We start from the raw sequence: 21,454 nt of genomic DNA, 5'->3' as shown, positions 1-21,454 counted from the left end.
CTCTGCTTCCCGCCGCAGGTGAGTTCAGGGGGCATCCTTTCCCCAACCTCCCCGCACTCACCAGTGGTGGGAAATGGAGCTCTGCAGCTGGGAGGTGGCAGAGTGAAGCGGGCTGGGGCCATATTGCTCTGCTTCCCGCCACTACCAGTGAGTGCCTGTCAGGGGGCGGGGGGTGTGGATAGGGGTCGGAGCAGTCAGGGGGCGGGGGGTTGGGTACGGGGTGGGGTCCTGGGGGTGAGTAGGGATGGGGGTCTCTGGAGGGGGTGGTCAGGGAACAAGGAACGGGGGGGGGAAGCAAGTTCGATATAACACGGTCTCACCTATAACGCTGTGAGATTTTTTTGTCTCCCAAGGACCGCGTTATATCGGGGTAGAGGTAGCTCTTCTAGACTGAGCACTGAGTCCCATTGGGTAGATAGAAAGATTAACCTAAATAATCTATACAGAAGCCCCTGGAACCCCAGAGATTGGGTCCCTAATCCAGGAACTCTTGGAACTCACTTACAAAACTTTTCTTAAACATTACATGAATACATTGTCTCATACTATAGAATTAGAATTTATAATCCCTATTCCATGATGAGATATCTTTGAACTATAATGTATCTTTAGATCGATTTTTTCCCCAAAGAAGTATTTTATCAAAAAAATCTGATTCCCTGCTCCCAGCCAGTGGTAGCTGTAGGGGGTGATGCCTACAGGCGAGGGCAGCACACGGAGCCCTCTGCCCTCCCACAGGGGCCACAGGGACATGGTGCCGGCCACTTCCGGGAGCGGTGTAGAGCCTGCAGCGCCACTGGGGTGGCAATCCCAGGGGCCGGATCCAAAGTCTTGACGGGCCAGATCTGGCCTGCGGGCCGTACTTTGCCCACCCCGATCTAGAGTCATAGACTTTTACCTGCTCCACCAGTTCTTCTCCCATCCTACAAATCCAGTGTGGTGACAATCCTAGCTTGGGAAACTCTGGGGCAGAGCCCTGATGGCAAAAGAGCCCCAATCAGATCATTGCTAAGGAGGCTTTTCCAGGAAGGATAACACACGTCTGAACAAAACTATCAGTCTGTAGGTCATTAACATTAGCAAAGGGATACTGTCAAGGCTGTCCAAAGCACGACCAGCTCATTGAAACAAAATTCTTCAATGCAGTGGTGCCCAGCCAAGCACCTGTGCTGGAACCGGTACCTGAAGCCTCTGTAAGTGACATTCTAGGTTTTTCCCCTGCATCTTAATGAGCCATGGTGCATTGCCACTGCATGTCCTACATTCAAAAAGGCATATTTTATTCTGCCATGGAACTTGGGCTGTTCCAAATTCCAGTCTCATGAGGTCACGAGCAGGGTATGGATTAGCCCAGAGCTATGGCAGAACAGCTTTCATATAACCACACAGGAGGCATCTCCGTGTCAGAAACTCCGACTCTCAACAACTGCAGCTTTTCTGTACTACCCATCTCTTCCTACTGCTTCCATGTGAAAGGAAGGGGATGGGATCCAGCAGTTGGGGGCAATTCAAAGTAGACTTGGTGGAGAAGAAGGGTGGTAGGGGATTGATGTTCCACCAAGATATAGTGGGGACTGGCTTTAGAGTCCCGGACACACCTCCTGGCAGCCACAAATCTTTCCTCCTGCCACAGCAACCCTGGAGAACCTGACACTCCAACCTAGGAAACTAGTTGGAACTATAGTATAAGACAATGTCCTGAACACCAAAGAACCGGAATGCTTGATACCAGTGAGGACAGGAAAATACGAAGGGTCATAATTTTTTTCTCCTGTCCATACCATAATGATATTCAACCCAGAAAAGAGTGACACAGCCCAATGTGCAGACAGAAACACAAGCCACCTGAGTATTGAATGGAAGAGGAGTACCTGGAAAGCAGTAATGCCAAGAGACACCTATGGATGGTAGCAGACAGCAAACTAGCATTATGGCAAGTGACACCAAAAAAAGCTGATTCTGGGCTGAATATGCAGAAACATGTCATGGAGCCAATAATCCTGATTCATAAAGATTTGACAAGATTGCACCTAGAATACTGTATGAAGTTCTGGGTATCTCAGCAACAGAAAGAGATGGGGTTTAGAAAATAATAAAACTGATAAAGGGGGTAAAGGGAGAAAAGATGAGAAAAGATTAAAAAACTATTCACAGTTTGTTTAAGGGGAGACAATTGTCTCAATTGTGTTTAGAGACTGTGTATGTGAAGAAGGAATAGAATTATTTAGCATGCATCAAGGGCATACAAGTAGAACAGAATGAAATTAAGAAAAGGATTTTTTTTTGCTGACTCTCAGAAGAGTTTCCTGAGTGAGATCTATTACACAATAAAATAGTCAAAGGGAAGTAACGGAAGCTCTGTCAACTACTCTGTCAGGATTATCTGCCCTTGCAATGGCATGGACTAGAGGCTTTTCTAGGGTTAGCTTCTACTATTAAACCATATAAATAAGACCAAATGAAGAAATCTTATATCCTAAAACCATGCACTGAATGTGGATAGCCTCCAAATTGCCATGTTTTCCGACAATTGACTAGGGGAGAACTGGACAGATCTTTGTAATTAATTAGTTCTGCGACATTTCCTATTCCATGAACAGAATTATCTTTATCTGCTTCCTCTTGTGTGCTTGTCATTTGGGCTACTTTCCTTCCACTATCTTTCTTAAAAACTACATTGAAAGAGACTGTTCTCTCTATACCAACAGAAGAGGTTACTGCAGACAAAAAGAAGATTTTTCCACTGAAACTGTGCATCAAAAATTAAAACAGTTGGGCCAGCAACTGAAGAGGCTCAGCCTTCTATGCTCTTTTGGCAGTAAGACGTCAACTGAAATGCACAAGGATATTGATGAATGATTAGCAGATACCCATGGCATAGTAGCACTACCCTTTTCCGCAGAAGTTATTAAAAGAGAAGAGGAGATTTTAACCCAGGTATGCTGGCCAATTCTAATGTGGGTGATCATATTCTGCCTTCTTAGACCTCCCCTCAGATGTTCAACTATAGAAGTTATTCTTCTCTTTTCCTTTAAAAGGCGTTGTGTAATATTATTATAGCTTAATGGTTGTCACATTCTACCCTGCAAATGGCTGCATTTCAATATGATTCCTGTAGCTTACAGTCTCTGTAAAACACTTGGGTCTTGGCCCCAATTCAGCAAATTGCCATTTATATGACTATAACCTTAACCTATTTCATCAAATTGTAACATATGAAGAATCCAAATAAAATGTACAGTAATTAATCTAACACTTTCACCACTTGAATAGGACTCAAGAATTCTTTGACTGTTACCTGTGATAATTATTTTTTTCCCCTCCTAAAGAAAAGTTAAGTGGCAAAATATTGATTTGAATAATCTTGAGTTAAATCAATCTGTCACTTTAAGGAGACTCTGCCAGGTTAAAGATATTTGTTGGTAATAAATAAAAGGTAAGAACATTTTTTAAATATTTTAGATTATAAAATCTACAAATTTTAAGCACTAATTTTTGGCATCATCATCAGTCCAGATACTGAACACTGTCTAGTCAGGTGTAATTTTTGCTTATAGCTTATTTCAAGTCAGTTTTACTTTCTGACACTTTGGAACTGGCAAGAATTGAAATATCTGAGTTACATCACTGTAGGAGAACATTTAAAAAATAGAAAACACACCTGCGTTCACTGAATTTTTTAAAAATCATTTTAAAAATTTATCTCCAGTGTTTTTATTGTTTAAAAACTAAATAATCTTATGTTGACCTGATACTGCCTCTTTTAATAAGCCTGACATGCTAAGAGTCACTTGGATAACTTTGTTCCTTATGTTTAAAGATCTTGTCAATTCCCTATTAACTGGTTGGTGATAAAGTAGGGAAGTTTGCCAAAGCTGACACTTCACCTACATTTTGCATACCTGTGACATAACAATGAACCATGGTTCTGAAATCAACATTATTCATCTAAAGTAGCAGAAGTTTCACTGGCTTAACTTGCGAGGGATAGCTCAGTGGTTTGAGCATTGGCCTACTTAACCCAGGGGTTGTGAGTTCAATACTTGAGGGGTAGCTCTTAGGGATGGGGCAAAAAGTGGGGATTGGTCCTGCTTTGAGCAGGGGGTTGGACTAGATGACCTCCTGAGGTCCCTTCCAACCCTGATATTCTATGATTCTATGACAATTACCTCCTTTCTCCAAACATCTTCAAGGATCTATAACCTATCCTGAAGGACGATCCCTCACTCTCACAGAGCTTGGGAGACAGGCCAATCCTCACTTACAGACAGCCCCCGAACCTGAAGCAAATACTCACCAGCAACTACTCACCACGCAACAAAACACTAATCCAGGAACCTATCCCTGCAATAAACCCCATTGCCAACTCTGTTCGCGTATCTATTCAAGGGACACCATCATAGGACCTAACCACATCAGCCACACCATCAGGGGCTCGTTCACCTGTACATCTACCAATGTGATATATGCCATCATAGAATATCAGGGTTGGAAGGGACCTCAGGAGCTCATCTAGTCCAATCCCCTGCTCAAAGCAGGACCTAATCCCCAACTAAATCATCCCAGCCAGAGCTTTGTCAAGCATGACCTCAAAAACCTCTAAGGAAGGAGATGTGCCAGCAATGCCCCTCTGCCACGTACATTGGCCAAACCGGACAATCTCTATGCAAAAGAATAAATGGACACAAATCAGATGTCAAGAATTATAACATTCAAAAACCAGTAGGAGAACATTTCAATCTTCATGGACACTCAATAACAGACTTAAAAGTGGCAATTCAACAAAAAACCTTCAAAAACAGACTCCAACGAGAAACTGCAGAACTGGAATTAATTTGCAAACTGGACACCATCAAATTAGCCCTGAATAAAGACTGGGAGTGGATGGGTCACTACAAAAACTAATTTCCCCCTACTGTTACTCACACTTTCTTGTCAACCGTTTGAAATGGGCCACCCTATTTACATTGGCCCGATTACCACTACAAAAGTGATTTTTCCTCTCTTAGTATTCTACTATTGAGAATAGCCCACTTCCACTTTAACTGAATTGTCTCGTTAGCACTAACCCCCACTTGGTAAGGCAACTCCCATCTTTTCTTCATGTACTGTGTATATATACCTGCCTACTGTTTTTTTCTACTCCATGCATCTGATAAAGTGGGGTTTAGACCATGAAATAAATTTGTCAGTCTCTAAGGCGCCACAGGTACTTCTTGTTGATCTTGCATATAGCTACCCTGATTTGAACTCCAGAGGTATTGGTAGACAACTGTCATCAAACTAAATTGCAGCATATATTTTTATAAACATGTTATACAACATGTTAACAGAAAACAGATGGTCTATTTTCCCCTCCACATAAAGACCACTAGCTAACCTCCTGATGCTGCAATGCAGAGCCATTCCCACACTCTCTCTGGTTTCACATTTAGTTGTTTCCTTATCACTTGCTGCAGCATTACTAACCTCTGTCTCCTTTGCATCCCTAGTACACTCATATTTGAGTAGAGTTTACATGTACAGATTATCACATCTACTGCTTCAAAAGTGATTGGCTATTAATTCTCCCCACCCCCAATTAAAAATAAAACAAAAAACCTCCCCACAACTTTCAGTAGACATAACTTCACATTCTCCAAGAGCACTGAGCCATAACTGAGATGTTGATGTTGTATACACCAAGGGGTCTGTGACTTAAAAGGGAATACAGTAATTTCCTATTGGTACAAAAATACTGTAGAAGAAATGAATGTCAGCTAATACACACTTGTGCTCTTACTCCCTGTGTTCAATCTCTCCTCCAGCTTCTTCTCTACCCCCATGTGGCAGGGCGCTGCTAGGAAAGCCCCGAATCAGCTCCTGCTATCCCGGCCTCCAATCAGGGGGAATGGATTGGGGCTGGGTAAATAGTGCTTGCCTGGGAACTGCCTGCATCTGCCAGCCTCATTAGCAGGAGCTAAAAGGCTGGGAGGAAGCGGAAGGGAGGTGGAGACAAGGAGGGAAAGGGCAGGCTCAGAGGGAGGAAAGAGCCTACTAGTCTGTTGCTGGTCAGGCCTGTGAGAGGCCAAGCCATGTAAATGGCCTGTAAATAGTGGGAAACTGGTGGTGGGAACGGACACAAAATAGAGAGTACGGGTGTTGCACCAGTTTGGAGCGTCTTTGAGTCTTTAAGGAGTGGGGACAAGGAGCTGAATCCAACGGGGCGAGGCGTGCACCCCCTTATACCCCTACATTTGTAGCAGCTGACTTAATAAATAATACTCCTACTATATTAATTTGGAAACAAGACAGGGACAATAGAAATCAACATACCCTAATAGAAGACGATTTTCTTTAGTGAACAAGAGATACCTACAACTTTAGCTAGCTTCCCTAAGTATGCAGATATTTGCACCACAGGGAAAACTGATCATACCATGCTAACACTGGAATCAATTTCTATCCACTAGGATGCAATTAGTCCAGTTAATCTAAGAGATTTATTAGAAATGCTTTTTTTCAAGAGCAGTGCACCGAGTTCAATGGATTGCCTTATTGAGGTTAAATGCAATTCGATCTCCCTACAAATTGCCCCAGGCTTTGTGTACAGCAGCACCAGCTCTCTCATGGCTTAAATTGGGCTTTTGAGCCAGCTTCATGAGCATAGATCTGAGTAATACCCTAGTACTAATTTATCCAGAGCCACGGAGAACTGGGTGATTGCTTTCTGCTCTAGCTTCCCTTATACCTTGGGGACAAAGTTCTATAAGATCTGGAGGTCCACCATGAACTAAAATTGCTACACTCCATGTCTCACTTTTACAGCTGGAAAAGAGTGCTCAGTAGGATGAGCTGGTTCATGAGTCTTAACCAGGTCCCTTGGAACAGCATGCATGGCTGCACATAGAATCATAGACTATCAGGGCTGGAAGGGACCTCAGGAGGTCATCTAGTCAAACCCCTGCTCAAAGCAGGGCCAATCCCCAATTTCTGCCCCAAATCCCTAAATGGCCCCCTCAAGGATTGAACTCACAACCTTGGGTTTAGCAGGCCAATGCTCAAACCACTGAGCTATCCCTCCCCTCATGAAGGATAGTGACAGAAAACAGGCATTAGGACCCTATGCTTCAATTATTAAGGCTGCATTAATGGCATCTTAATGTGATCCAATCTATAATGCATTTAATTACCATCAAATGCACATGAACAGCAGGAGTTAAGTCTCCAGTGGTCCAGAGAGATAACTGGCGCTAGAGATTTCTTAAAGGAAACTAGATTTCTTTCTTAGAAAGTGTAGGGTCATTACCAGAATCTCTCAAACTGATGAAGCACAGATGAGCTAAATATACTGTCAAACTGTACATAGAACGTGTTCCAAACAAAGGATTCCAAATGTTCTTGATTCTTAAAACCAGAATCTGCACATAATTTCTGATGCAAGCAATTACATTTACAACAAATGTAAAGTAATACACACTGGCAGGGAAAATTAAAGCTATTCATATACCTTATGGGGTTCTAAATTAACCATATCAACTCAAGAAATGGACTTGGGAGTCACTGCAGATAGCTGAATAGCGAGCTCCACTCAATGTGCAGTGGAAATCAAAAAAGCAAACAATGTTAGGTTGCATAAAGAATGGGACAGTAAACAATACTGAGAATATTATAATGCCATTATGTAAATCAGTGGTGTGGTCTCATCCGAATAGTGTGTGCAGTACTGGTCACCCCATCTCAAACAGGATATTGTAGAACTAGAGGGAATCCACAGAAAGGCAATAAGAATGACCAAGAGCCTGGAAAAACTCCTTTTCAGTCTTTCTTCACAAAGATTGGGATTGTTGTTACTTTAGAAAGAAGACAAAGAAGGGACATGAGAGAAGTATGTCAAATAATGAATTGTGTAGAAAAGGTGGATTAGGACCTTACTGTTCTGTTTGCTCTGTATCTTAAGACAAGAACAAGGGACGGTAAATGAAATTGAAAAAGGAAAAAAATTTTCCACTGAATGCATCCGATGAAGTGAGCTGTAGCTCATGAAAGCTTATGCTCAAATAAATCTGTTAGTCTCTAAGGTGCCACAAGTCCTCCTTTGCTTTTTTTGAAACAGGAGTGAAATTCAAAACTAATGACAGTGTGTAATTAAATGGTGGAACTCTGCCACATGAAATGGTTGAGGCCAAGAATTTTAAAAGATTCAAAAAGGGACCGGGTGTTTATACAAGTAACAAGAATAATCAGAGTTATAATTAATAATGATAAAAATTTTGTGGAAGGGCTTCAGAGCTTAAGTCAACCTACAACTATTAGAGACCGTGTGTGTGTGTGTGTAGGAGGCAGGTGGGAATTACCCCATATGTGCCTACTGCAGGATTCCCACACATTTCTCTGAAGAATCTGGTGCTAGCCACTCCTAGAGATGGGACACTGAGATAGATGGACCATAGGTCTAATCTAGTCTGGCAGATGTTCCTACCCAGAGTTTTATTTTTGCATCTGAAAAACACCCCTACATTCACAGGCACAATAACTCAGTGAAAGTGCTCTGGACTGCTACAACAGGTGATTGCTACTGCAGTCCCAGATTTGCCCTCATTTCCTGGGAATGACGGCACAACAAAGGTAGCCTCAAATAAATGTTCTCTGTTGCTAACTACTGGAAAGGTTGCCAAACAAGTAGCACCACTGAGGAGCTTCTTGGTCAGGACAGTGACCATAATACAAGGACTTGAGGTTGAAGAGAAGAGGGATTTCAAGTGTCAAAAATATTTTCAAAATTGTTCTAAGTAGGTTACACTAAAAAAATAGTATGAATTTGATTGATACTTTGTTATAATTTAATACAGTGAACACAAAACAGTAGACAATTGTTTTATTCTTTTAGGTTACAGCGGCTGTGAGCTATGGAGCTGCAACACACTGGCAGCAGCTGGAGCACCTCTTTCTAATGAGTAGGCCACACTGGATGACAGCCTACTATTGCTATCTGCCAATAGAGTTACTCCTTTAGCTCAGGTGGGGTCTGTACTGTGATATTAAGGGTTCCGGTTTCCAACTCTACTGAAAACCTGCATGTGTATAGGATTGTTCGAGCAGCTCAGTTAATTTGCACCCTGGGTCGCAGGTTTAGTCTTTGTCTAACAGCTTTTCAAGCATTGTTCTTCGTTACAAAGGATCACAAAGCACTTTCTAAACAATACACAGACATCACTCACCAAACACTGAGATGCAGCCACCGCTCAGGTAGAATGAGGCAGGCATTTTGTACCAACAACCTTTTTTTTTTTTTTTTTTAAAAAGGAAGGAAAGAGCAAAAAATAACTTCTGAGGTCAGAGAGGAGTCAAGCTGTAATTTTGCCAGAAAACAAGAGTTAATGGTTCTATTCTTGCTGGGAGTCCCATTACTAATGAGATAGATGGACGCTGCTATAATATCAGCATCTACTAATCACTGAGAATCATAGAATCATAGAATATCAGGGTTGGAAGGGACCCCAGAAGGTCATCTAGTCCAACCCCCTGCTCGAAGCAGGACCAATTCCCAGTTAAATCATCCCAGCCAGGGCTTTGTCAAGCCTGACCTTAAAAACCTCTAAGGAAGGAGATTCTACCACCTCCCTAGGTAACGCATTCCAGTGTTTCACCACCCTCTTAGTGAAAAAGTTTTTCCTAATATCCAATCTAAACCTCCCCCACTGCAACTGAGGATGGTTAGCACAGTTAATGAACTTCACAGCTGTAGCTAAACCATTCCAAATGTGCATGTTTGATGCCAAAGTTGAACCACTGAACTCATGGAAGTTGCTGGGCAGTTACCTAGGGGCAACTTTGCTGAGGTGGCATTTCAAATTTTTGTCTGCAGATGTAGGGAATACTTTCTTCTATGTGACTAGTTCCAATTTCAGAAAGCCATTAGGAGTAGGAAAGCTAAACTTCCTGCTCCAAGAAATGAATACAAAAGCAGCAGATGAAAATATTCCATTCATAGAATCACTATCTACCAAACAGAAAAGGAGTACTTGTGGCACCTTAGAGACTAACCAATTTATTTGAGCATAAGCTTTCGTGAGCTACAGGTCACTGCATCGCATGCATAAAAGTGGAAAATGCAGTGAGGATGTTTTTATGCTGGTACTATTACCAGCAGGAGAATGGGGTGGTGGGAGAGAAAACCTTTTGAAGTGATAAACACCCAATTTTTCATGGTCTGTGTGTATAAAAACATCCTCACTGCATTTTCCACTTTTATGCATCCGATGCAGTAAGCTGTAGCTCACGAAAGCTTATGCTCAAATAAATTGGTTAGTCGCTAAGGTGCCACAAGTACTCCTTTTCTTTTTGCGAATACAGACTAACACGGCTGCTACTCTGAAACCTATCTACCAAACCAAGAGGAATCAGTGAATTATAATAATCTTTTCAGTTCTCCCATTAAGTGAAAGCACTGAGATTTAGAGAATACCAGCATTCCCTTCAGTCAATACTTTAAAACTTGTTTAGTAATATTTAATACTATTTAAGCATAGAATCAAAGGTGGAAAATACTCAAATCATCTAGTCCATCCCAACTTTGACAAAGGAGAATCTCCAGGTTACTCTGTAATGTCCAGAGAAATGAGGCTTTCACAACTTTCCTTGAGAGGCTGCCAAAAGTAGAGGTCAGTAAATTTTTTCTAATCTGTAGCCCAAATTTTCCCTTCCTTAATTTTGCACATTTACTCCCTTATGTCATGCTCAACTGCCCTTTCCCTCCTTGGTGTTCCCAGACAGGTATGTCTTCATCAGCTAAGCAATACCTATTCAGGCTTTAATGTTTCCTTACCACAGAGTCAGTGTCTTCAATCTTTAAAATAATTTTATTTCTTTCCCAAACACCTCTGGTTTGTCTACATCTTTCTGACATTGAAATGCCCAGAAAGGAATATTGTATTCTAGATGCAGTAGAGCTTAACTGTCTGCTCAAAGCTATATGATGTAATGGCATATAATAAAAATGAAAAAAAATGAATAATTTTACAACTGTATCGTATAGCAAGCTCATCTTCAATTTCGTCTCCACTATCATCCTTAGGTCTCCTTTTCCATTACTAATTTTAAAAACATTTCCTATTAAAATGTCTGCACTTTGGTTTAGTCTCCCATAAGATATATTGCTTGCATTCGTCTCTCTCTTTCTATTTTCTGTTCTCACTGATGTTCATGCCACCATGTTTTACTATTATCTGCAAATTTAGATTATGACCAGCATAGAGACAACAGCAGCTTCATTATGACCAGCATAGAGACAAGAAAAGGAGTACTTGTGGCACCTTAGAGACTAACCAATTTATCTGAGCATAAGTTTTCGTGAGCTACAGCTCACTTCATCAGATGCATTCAGTGGAAAATACAGTGAGGAGATTTATATACAAACAGAACATGAAAAAAAATGGGTGTTATCATACACACTGTAAGGAGAGTGATCACTTAAGATGAGCTATTACCAGCAGGAGAGCTGGGGTGGGGGGTAAGAAAACCTTTTGTAGTGATAATCAAGGTGGGCCATTTCCAGCAGTTAACAAGAACGTCTGAGGAACAGTGGGGGGACAACAGTAGCTGATAGCATCAGTTGAAGCTTGTAGAGAATTTTTACAAAGTGGGGAAGATTAATAGATAATGGGCATACACTACTAAAACCCAGGAGAGAGCATAACACTAAACAATTAAGGTAAATCAGAGGCATCTGAAAAGAAATGATAAAGTGACTCAGTTCTGAGTGCCTGTAGACAATGTCTAGAGACACCACTGTGTGCATTAGCATTGTGCCCACATTAATAATAGTGTTGTATCAGTGCATACCTATCAGCTCTGTTCTTCCCACTAATTAATATACAGATGGAAGTGCAGTAAATAGTACCAGTACACACAAGCCCTTTAGTGATAAATCTGTAGAAAAGGCAGCACTGGTACAACCACTCACATACACCTGACCTCTACGCAGTCCAAATCCCAAGGCATACAACCCCCCTATAAACATACTCAGTATGACACCAATACGATAAGTGAGTTCCACAAGTAACTGGAATCCCCTGCCTCTACACTCCACATCAACACCAACAGCTCCTGGAATCCATTCTGCAGGTTCGCAAAGGAGAAAATTAGAGCTGCTTTAAGGGATTTGGCCCAGACCACACCTTTCAAGACGGTCTCACCCACTTTTTCTACAAGCTTCGTGCTAAGCCACAATAGACAGCCCTTTGATCTTCCAGTATCATAAGGTAGGATCTTTTTGATGCAATTTACACTTCAGGAGTATTAGTTAAATGTGCACCAGACTGGGATATCAGGCCCAAGAGCTCTGGGCTGCTGAGCTGCCCCAGTCACTCACTATTCAGACACAATGCAAGCCAAAAAAAAAAAGTTTATTAACCAAACAAACCTTTCATTTTCCTGCCTTGCCCCATTACAAACATTGAAGAATACATGCCTGCATGATAAACTAAAAGGCAAACTCAGTGCTGTGTAAAGTGGCAAGTTAAGACTCTTACACACAAATTCCTTGAGAACTATTTATGCCCCCTCACTAACAGGCAAAGGTGTCTAACTTCGTACAATTTACAAGCCAGAGAGACGAAAGAGGGCGTAAACTAGTGTGTCTCTTGCTGCACTCCTTTTGCAACCCCTTCAAAATATGAGCTACATCAGCTTAAACTAGCTTCCAGCCAGTGGGCCAAATTCAGAGTTACAAGCTGATCAAGTGGATGCAAGCCACAAATTAGGCCTTGTCTATATTAAAAATTACACAGATTTAACTAAAAGTGTGTTTTTAAATGGATTTAATTAAACCAGTACAAAACATACCTGTGTGGATGCTTAAATCAATTAAAACAGTTAATAAACTAGATCAGTGTAAGCCAGGTTTAAAAATCGATTTAAGAATGAATCAACTGAGCCAAATCGATTTTAAAACAATGTGTGTATAGATAAGGCATTAATCTAAAAAGGTAGATGGTATTTAAATTGGTGCAACATCCAGTCCCATCCACTTGTAAAAATATTCAAATTTTGTCAGCTTAGACTACCTAATTGTTCTCTTTATTTGGCCCTAAATTTCCACAAGATTTCTTGGTGAAAAGCAAAGATGATTTACATTATAGGAGCGCACACACTTAAAAAATTAAAGTTATTATATAAACACTTTATAAACCCAAGTCTATTTCCTCTTCTCTCACCCTCTGTGATGTTATCGACATGAACTGTGACCGTATAGATCATTGTTGCAACCAAGATCCTGTAGTGGCCCCAAATCTTGTACAAAGGAGGTCAAGTAAGGTGTCTATGAAAAGGTTTTGATTTTCTGGTTATGGTTATGCTATTTGGATGAATGTATCATCTTTGTATTTAAAGTTATAAGTATTGGCTCTATACCGTCTGTATTTCAAACTTGTGCTATGCTTTTGGGTGACATCCCAGACAATTTGGCATCAGCACTGCCTAGCCTGCTTGATGGCCCATTAAGGACCATCAGCTATACAACTGACCCATTGAGAGAAGGCAGATACACCTTGTGACTCAGCAAGGCATGCAGGGACATGCCTATGGAGGGAACTCTAAGGCTTTCAAGCCATGTGCCAGGCAGCTTGCCTTTGAAACAAAGGAAGCACAGGCCACATGGGAAGAGACTATAAAAGGCAGCTGCATCTTCTCCATTTTGTCTTCAATACTGTTTCTTACCTCTGGAGGAACTTTGCTACAAACTGAAGCTCTTAACAATGGACTGAATGACCCATCCAAGCTGTGGATGTACTCCAGAGACTTTACTTAAGCCAGCAGTTTATTCCATCACTGCTACAAGCCTGAACCAAGAACTTTGCCATTACTGTATGTAATTAATTCCATTTAACCAATTTTGGCTAACCCATCTATATTTCTTTCTTTTAATGAATAAACCTTTAGATTTTAGATTTAAAAGGATTGGCAACAGCGTGATCTGTGGGTAAGATCTGACTTGAATATTGACCTGGGTCTGGGGCTTGGTCCTTTGGGATCGGGAGAACCTTTTTTCTTTTACTGGGGTATTGGTTTTCATAACCATCCATCTCCATAAAGAGTGGTGATACAAGGGAACTGGAGTATCTGAGGGAATTGCTTGTACAACTTCTGGTTAGCCAGTGGGGTAAAACCAAAGTCCTCTCTGTTTGGCTGGGTTTGGTATGCCTTAATAGTAAAGCCTTGGGCTGTGACTGCCCTTTTCTAAGCAATTAGTCCTGAATCGATACTCTCAGTAGTGTCCCGCCAAAGGCCACTTCATTACACCCTCCCACCCCCCCAAAGTAACAAAACCTAACATGAGATTCTTTGCTAGGTTGCTCAGAAGGGCATCCTTATCGAGGACATCTATACCATAGAATTAATGGATAATCCCTTTCCTGAAAAAGCTAATTCCCAATAGCAAGTGTCACCAAAAAAATAACAAAGGATGATCTCTTCACTTTGGAGGACAGCCAGGCACTGGCAAAGAGCCAATATGGCAAATATAGTTTCTCCTTTCATTGTAATTTCAAGCAGCTTGCCAACAATTGTACACAAACACCTTTCAGGCAATAAACTGCTACACTTCAGTGTTTTCTTCTCTAGTCTTTCCAAAGTTCTGCCCCACTGGTGAAGCTGGAGAGTAGGAACATTCAACAACAGTGTGAGCAAAAAGGTTGCAAAATGTTCAACACAGAAATCCTTCACCTCAAATGGCACCTTTTTTGTCAGCCCCCTCAGAAAGGGGTATGTCTCAATACAAAAAAAGTGAACTTTTTACATCAAGATACCTACCTTGATGTAAAATCCTAGTGGAGACAAGGAACTATAGTTTTTGCCCTTGCCTGCTTATGTCAAGGTTAACTCCATGCAGGTTGGGGTTGACCTCAACAGTTTACCGAGAAGTAAACTGTCTGTGCCTTGTCTCCAGTGTGATCTCATATTCAGAGAGCTATCGTGATTGAAAACGCAGTGTTTGCAGCACAAATTATTAGACTATGGGTTGAACCAAAATTGGACTGAATTACCTTCTTACCCCTAAAATTTGTCCCTGCACATGAGGGTTGAGGCACATTGGCTGAGTAGCATGGAGAAGTCTGCATTGATGTTGCCTCTAGTTTGAGGTACCGAGTGGATGGGGGACCTGGTTCAAAGACTGTGTAACTGGCACTGTTAAACACTAAATGTACAGTTTTAAAAGGTGTGGTTTATTCCAAATACCTGCACCTCCTGGCTTCAATCACCTATAAAGAATAACTGCTATCCAGAATAATTGCACTTGAAGTATATGAAAGCATGAATGAGCAAATATGAAATTCCCATAAATACAGTACTGTAGTTAATTACTTGCTGTTCCTATCGCTTAGATTGAAATAAGTAGCTCATCTTGTTATTCATATGAGCACGTTCATCATACGTATCAAGGTGCAATACATACACGGTGCAATTTGTGGTATCTAAATAATGCAGCTTTAGCGGATGTCCTTTTATTATGGACTGTCCCTGGACTCTTCTCTCCTATTTTGGCCTTAATATTAACATAGCAACTTTGTAGAATCCATAACATTACATATAAAGCTTACAGGCAACGTGAGGACATCTTTCTTCCTTACTTGGGATTGCATAGGGAAGCATTTTTTTCATAGGTGACAGATACTCTAGAAAACCGGCTCTGACGTTTGTAATATTTCTCTTTTTAGATTTTGTGCTACCAGTTCCTGGAACCAGAAGAAACGTGTACTAGACTCTGCTACGTGGCTTCAGATCAGCAAATCTGTTGTAGCTTGATGTGCCACTCCTGGCACCCTGTGCAGTGTATAGAAAGCTAGCACTAACAACAACTCTGCTATACCCATATTCAGCTATGTCCAATCTAAAGTCTGATGGGTTGAGAAATAAAGAAACCCTTCTTCAGAAACACCACAAAGACCTGCTTTAGTGGGAACTGATGAGGCAAGACACTATCAGAGCGGATATTTACAGCCTATGAGTCGGAGAACGCTTCAGTCTCTTTGGTCACTCAATTACAGACCTAAAAGTTGCAATTCTTCAACTTCAAAAACAGACTCCAACGAGAGACTGCTGAATTGGAAGGTTTCAGAGTAACAGCCGTGTTAGTCTGTATTCACAAAAAGAAAAGGAGTACTTGTGGTACCTTAGAGACTAACCAATTTATCTGAGCATAAGCTTTCATGAGCTACAGCTCACTTCATCGGATGCATACCGTGGAAAATACAGAAGATGTTTTTATACACACAGACCATGAATTGGAATTAATTTGCAAACTGGATACAATTAACTTAGGCTTGAATAAAGACTGGGCGTGGATGGGTCATTACACAAAGTAAAACTCTCTCCCCCCTCCCGTTCCTCAGACGTTCTTGTCAACTGCTGGAAATGGCCCACCTTGATTATCACTGCAAAAGGTTTCTCCCCCACCCCCATTCTCCTGCTGGTAACAGCTCACCTTAAGTGATCACTCTCGTTACAGTGTGTATGGTAACACCCATTGTTTCATGTTCTCTATGTATATAAATCTCCCCACTGTATTTTCCACTGAATGCATCCGATAAAGTGAGCTGTAGCTCACGAAAGCTTATGCTCAAATAAATTTGTTAGTCTCTACGGTGCCACAAGTACTCCTTTTCTTTTTGAGTTAAATCAGTGGTTCTCAAAGCGGCGCGGGGCCAAGGGACGTGCTGGCCGCCCTTCCCGCAGCCCCCTTTGGCCAGTGGGAGCTGCGATCGGCCGAACCTGCGGACACGGCAGGTAAACAAACCGGTCCGGCCCGCCAGGGGCTTTCCCTGAACAAGCGGCGGACTGGCTTTGAGAACCACTGAGTTAAATCATTCTTCAGTTTGTATGTTTTCTAGGAAACCCACTAACAGGATGATCCACAACACTATTGTTTTAGTCTATGAAATCTCTTCTTCCAAGGACAGTGGTTTTGAATGGTGATGAGCATTTTCCAGCATGTTTCTAGAGCTCAGCTATTTTTCTAACTACCCTGGGAAAACTCAGCAATTATGCCTATTGGTTTAAGCAGCAGAGAGCCAGTAGAACAACAGACATGAAATTGCAAAGTCCAAGAGCATGAAACCTGCAGATAGCCCTCATGTGTCTGAGCAAGTAATTCAAAACATTAGTTGTCTCCATGGCTGGACATCACCAGCACATGCTTTGATCAATACATGTGATCCAAGCAAGTCAGTCATTAATATAACACAATCAGCCACATCCATTTTTATGGTTTCAGAGGAACAGCCGTGTTAGTCTGTATTCGCAAAAAGAAAAGGAGTACTTGTGGCACCTTAGAGACTAACCAATTTATTTGAGCATGAGCTTTCGTGAGCTACAGCTCACTTCATCAGATGTTTACCGTGGAAACTGCAGCAGACTTTATATACACACAGAAATCATGAAACAATACCTCCTCCCACCCCACTGTCCTGCTGGTAATAGCTTATCTAAAGTGATCAACAGGTGGGCCATTTCCAGCACAAATCCAGGTTTTCTCACCCTCCACCCCCCCACACAAATTCACTCTCCTGCTGGTGCTAGCCCATCCAAAGTGACAACTCTTTACATAATCAAGCCCGACTTGATTATGTAAAGAGTTGTCACTTTGGATGGGCTAGCACCAGCAGGAGAGTGAATTTGTGTGGGGGGGTGGAGGGTGAGAAAACCTGGATTTGTGCTGGAAATGGCCCACCTGTTGATCACTTTAGATAAGCTATTACCAGCAGGACAGTGGGGTGGGAGGAGGTATTGTTTCATGATTTCTGTGTGTATATAAAGTCTGCTGCAGTTTCCACGGTAAACATCTGATGAAGTGAGCTGTAGCTCACGAAAGCTCATGCTCAAATAAATTGGTTAGTCTCTAAGGTGCCACAAGTACTCCTTATCCATTTTTATGTTACTGTGGTCATATGATCAGTTCAGGCAAGTCCAAAAAAATTGCATGACTGTAGACTAGCAATTCCTTATTCAAACAGTAAATGTACCACCACCAAGAAGGTGGGAAACTGTTGGGCAAATGGATCAGGATATTATAAAGAAACTTACCAGTAAAATAAGATCTCAGTGAATGAAAACCCTGCTAGGCCTGACTTTGGAAATTTAGGATTTCACCTGCCTAAAGGAATGAAAGGATCCCTGCCTTGCGGTCATTAAGTCTCAGTCTGCATATGGAGGGCTGCGTATGGAGGCTGCAGACAGGGCTGCATATGGAGAATAAACTGCTCTTCATCTTCCTTCAGGGCACTAATTTCTGCAAGTTATTTACTTTAAATGTTCGGTATTTGGGGAACTTTAACATTTCCTAAAGCTTGTTGTTTTTTTTTTAGTTTGTTAGTTTTCTGCCCTAGGTTATGAACCAGTGTGACACTCTGTACCTCAAATAGCACCCTGCAACCCCATGTTCACCACAGTGATATGATTAGGATATACTTTGTGCAGGTACCATTTCAGAGGTCATGATCTGTTGAACATTACTATCCTATTGAATTATACGTGTGACCGTTGTATTTGAAGTTATCAAGTTTTGCTGTGTGTGTGTTATTGAAATATGCTGTGCATCTGGGAGATGCCCACAGCTGGCCTTTTGGTAGCAAAAAAGGAGCAACTAACATCCCCTTACACACAACTAGATATTGTGCAAAATGTTTATCAGTGAAACAGTCCTGAAATATCACTGCCAGTACTTAATTGGTAACTCATCATTTGAATCAGCCTCTATTAAATATAAACTCACAGGGTGTTTTGAAGACACACTGTTATAACCGAGGAGCTAGGAATCAAACCCATAAACTTCAAACCTACCATCTGAAGTTAGAGGCTTTCAGGTTAATTATTGGAGCCTGGGATTATTTTTAGTCCCACTTTGTGTGCGCAGTTGCAGAATCAATATGGAGTTTTTACTGGATTTAAAACAAATATGTTAAAAAATTAACAAGCACACATCAATGTTGTTTACACAAGCAGTTCCCATAATCTACAGGATAATGGAAATTTTAATCCAACAGCAAACAGTCCGCTGCATTAAACCCCAGTCACACGAATAAAAAACAGAGATAGGTATTTCAAATTTAAATCCATGCTTGTCACTTGTGTTTCCAAAACAACCACTCAGTAACCACTAACAATTCAGCTTGCTTATGGTGTCAACATCCATGCCAACTGATAGAGGCAGCAGCCAGCACTGCCTGAGCCTATGTCTTCCAGATACCACAGAGGCTCCCCAACCTTCCCTATCTTTCCCCAGCTACTCAAAGTTTCCCCACCCCTTGCCCAACTAAAACCTCCAGCCCTCTGTCCTACTATCTGAGACTAAAGGCCTTTCTTCAGTCCCCTTCCACTCTCCCCAATAGCTGAGTGCATCCCACTTTTCAGCATCTTCCTGTGCCCCCTGTATACCATGGCACTAGCCACACTGCCATCCCAAGCAGCACCTCTAAACCCACTGAACCCCACTGCTACACTCCAACCCCTGTGCACTTAGATGCACCCCCCGTCTGCTCACACACCCCAAGCTGTACCCCAACTCCCATAATGCATTTCACTACTCCCACAGGGTGCACCCCTGCCCCATACAGGACCCCCAACCCCATAACACTCATGTCACATCCCTCCTACTCCTTAATACTACACCCCATCCCATCAACCCCACTGCTCCCCCACGCTCCAACTCCACCCCATCACAACCCCCTATGCTACACCACAGAAGCGATGCTACACCCCACTACTCCCCCGCCCAATCACAGCCCTCCATGGTACCGTATAGCCCCCAATGCTGCACCCCACCCACATCACAGCCCACCATGGTACCCCATAGCCCCAAATGCTGGCCCCACTGCTCTCCCACCCCATCACAGCCCTCCATGGTACCCCATAGTTCCCAATGCTGCACCCCCCCAGCCTGGGCCGGGAGTAGCTAGCCACCTCCCGGCCCGCTCCTCAACCCTTCCTGGAGGCTGAGCCCCCCCACGCTCCCTTACCCTACCCGGCCCGGCCCGGCCCAACCCTGCGCCGCCTCCGCCGCCTGCTCGGGTATCAGCCGCTCCCCACGGCCTAACAGGCCGGCGCAGGCGCACACGCGACCTCCCACTTTGCGCCAAGGCGCAGGAGCCAGACACGATCGCCTTCCACCCTCAAGACGATACAGCAGGCGCATGCGCAAGGGGATGAACTGCTTTCCCTCCGCCTTGGGCGGGCCGCCACTAGGAATATTTTGCCTATGCGCAGTAGCGGCAGGAGCAAGGTGCGAGTGTGAGCCTAGGGCTATACACAGAGAGGGCCCCCGTGACCCCCCCCACGCTGACCCCCATGCTCACCCAAGGCTCTGAGTCCTAGGGTCGGGTTGGTGCTGTCCTCCCAGCTCCAAGGGCCCTGGGGAGTGAGAAATGTCTCCCGTGGAGCTGGACAAAACGTGCTCCACTGCGGAGCGAGAGGTTGGCCTCAGGGCCAGGGAGCAGCACGGCAGTACAGACCCAGTGCGTTGTCGGGGTGCTCAGCTTCCTCTGAGGCACTGGGTTTTGCATGCTGCAAGAGGCGGAGTTCTGGGCATGATGGGCCACTTGTCTCAGCTGCGAGCATGTTCCATGCCCCGAACCTTTAAGACACAGAAGTGGCTGCATCTTGGAGTGGGGCTGTAAGGCGCTCACTGGGTACTGTGCAAAGTGGCCAGGGCAGCAGGCTGGAAATCAGAAACTCCTGGGTCTGTTCAGGGCTGTAAATACTAATGGAAACTGTGTGATCATGGGAGACTTTAACTTCCCAGATATAGACTGGAGGATGTGTGCTAGTAATAATAATAGGGCTCAGATTTTCCTAGATGCGATAGCTGATGGATTCCTTCACCAAGTAGTTGCTGAACCAACTAGAGGGGATGCCATTTTAGATTTGGTTTTGGTGAGTAGTGAAGATCTCATAGAAGACATGGTTGTAGGGGACAATCTTGGCTCAAGTGATCATGAGCTAATGCCGTTCAAATGGAAGGATTAACAAAAATAAATCTGCAACTAGGGTTTTTGATTTCAAAAGGGCTGACTTTCAAAAATTAAGGAAATGAGGGAAGTGGATTGGTCTGAAGAATGTATGGATCTAAAGGCAGAGGAGGCCTGGGATTACTTTAAATCAAAGCTGCAGTAGCTATCGGACCATCCCAAGAAAGGGGAAAAAATTCATAGGCAGGAGTTGTAGACCAAGCTGGATGAGCAAGCATCTCAGAGAGGTGATTAAAAAAAAGCAAAAAGCATACAGGGAGTGGAAGATGGGAAGGACAAGCAAAGACAGCTACCTCATTGAGGTCAGAACATGTAGGGATAAAGTGAGACAGGCTAAAAGTCAAGTAGAGTTGAACCTTGCAAAGGGAATTAAAACCAATAGTAAAAGGTTCTATAGCCATATAAATAAGAAGAAAACAAAGAAAGAAGAAGTGGGACTGCTAAACACTGAGGAT

At 42.8% G+C, this 21,454-nt stretch overlaps 1 protein-coding gene across 7 annotated transcripts in view; it reads right to left on the bottom strand.

The window, feature by feature from the left end:
• Positions 1-20,147, bottom strand: part of TBC1D24 (TBC1 domain family member 24) — a 66,419-nt gene extending 46,272 nt beyond the window's left edge. For 2 of the 7 annotated variants that reach the window (XR_012161189.2, XM_073362905.2), the window contains exon 1: positions 19,992-20,147. The gene's annotated coding sequence lies outside the window, so the exon portion shown is untranslated. Of the gene's footprint in view, positions 1-9,200; positions 9,261-19,991 lie in introns of those variants that run through there. The other 5 variants (XM_073362907.2, XM_078854616.1, XM_073362910.2 and 2 more) reach the window with 4 other exon arrangements.
• Between the last annotated feature and the right edge of the window lie 1,307 nt (positions 20,148-21,454).

The sequence above is a fragment of the Lepidochelys kempii genome, chromosome 10, assembly GCF_965140285.1.
Source record: "Lepidochelys kempii isolate rLepKem1 chromosome 10, rLepKem1.hap1, whole genome shotgun sequence".
Taxonomy (NCBI): domain Eukaryota; kingdom Metazoa; phylum Chordata; order Testudines; family Cheloniidae; genus Lepidochelys; species Lepidochelys kempii.
Note: the sequence above shows the minus strand (reverse complement) of the source record. Positions and strands in the feature narration are given on the sequence as shown.